Raw genomic sequence first — 380 nt, 5'->3', positions numbered from 1 at the left:
CAAGCACAACTGCAGACATTCACACTCTCACGGGCAACAATTAAGGGTGTACCTGTTCCACTACCGGTGGGTGGGTTCGCGCTCAGTGATTAACGGGTGTTCAAGCACAACTGCAGACACTCACACTCTCACAGGCAACAATTAAGGGGGTTCCTGTTCCACTACCGGTGGGCGGGTTCGCGCTCAGTGATTTACAGCGTTCAAGCACAACTGAAGTACATTCCCACTCTGCCACTAAGCACGACACCGACCAGTGAAGCGCATTGTCCCTCAGGGATTAGAGCCCGTTCCCCCTCAGGGATCAGCAGCTGCCCTTTTGATCCCTGCCCCTTTGACAAGGGCTCGCAGTGTACCCGTGTCCGCTCAGGGGCTTTCTGGCG

This window comes from Alligator sinensis, unplaced genomic scaffold (genome assembly GCF_000455745.1).
Source record: "Alligator sinensis unplaced genomic scaffold, ASM45574v1 scaffold364_1, whole genome shotgun sequence".
Taxonomy (NCBI): Eukaryota; Metazoa; Chordata; order Crocodylia; family Alligatoridae; genus Alligator; species Alligator sinensis.
This window is presented reverse-complemented; position numbering follows the sequence as displayed.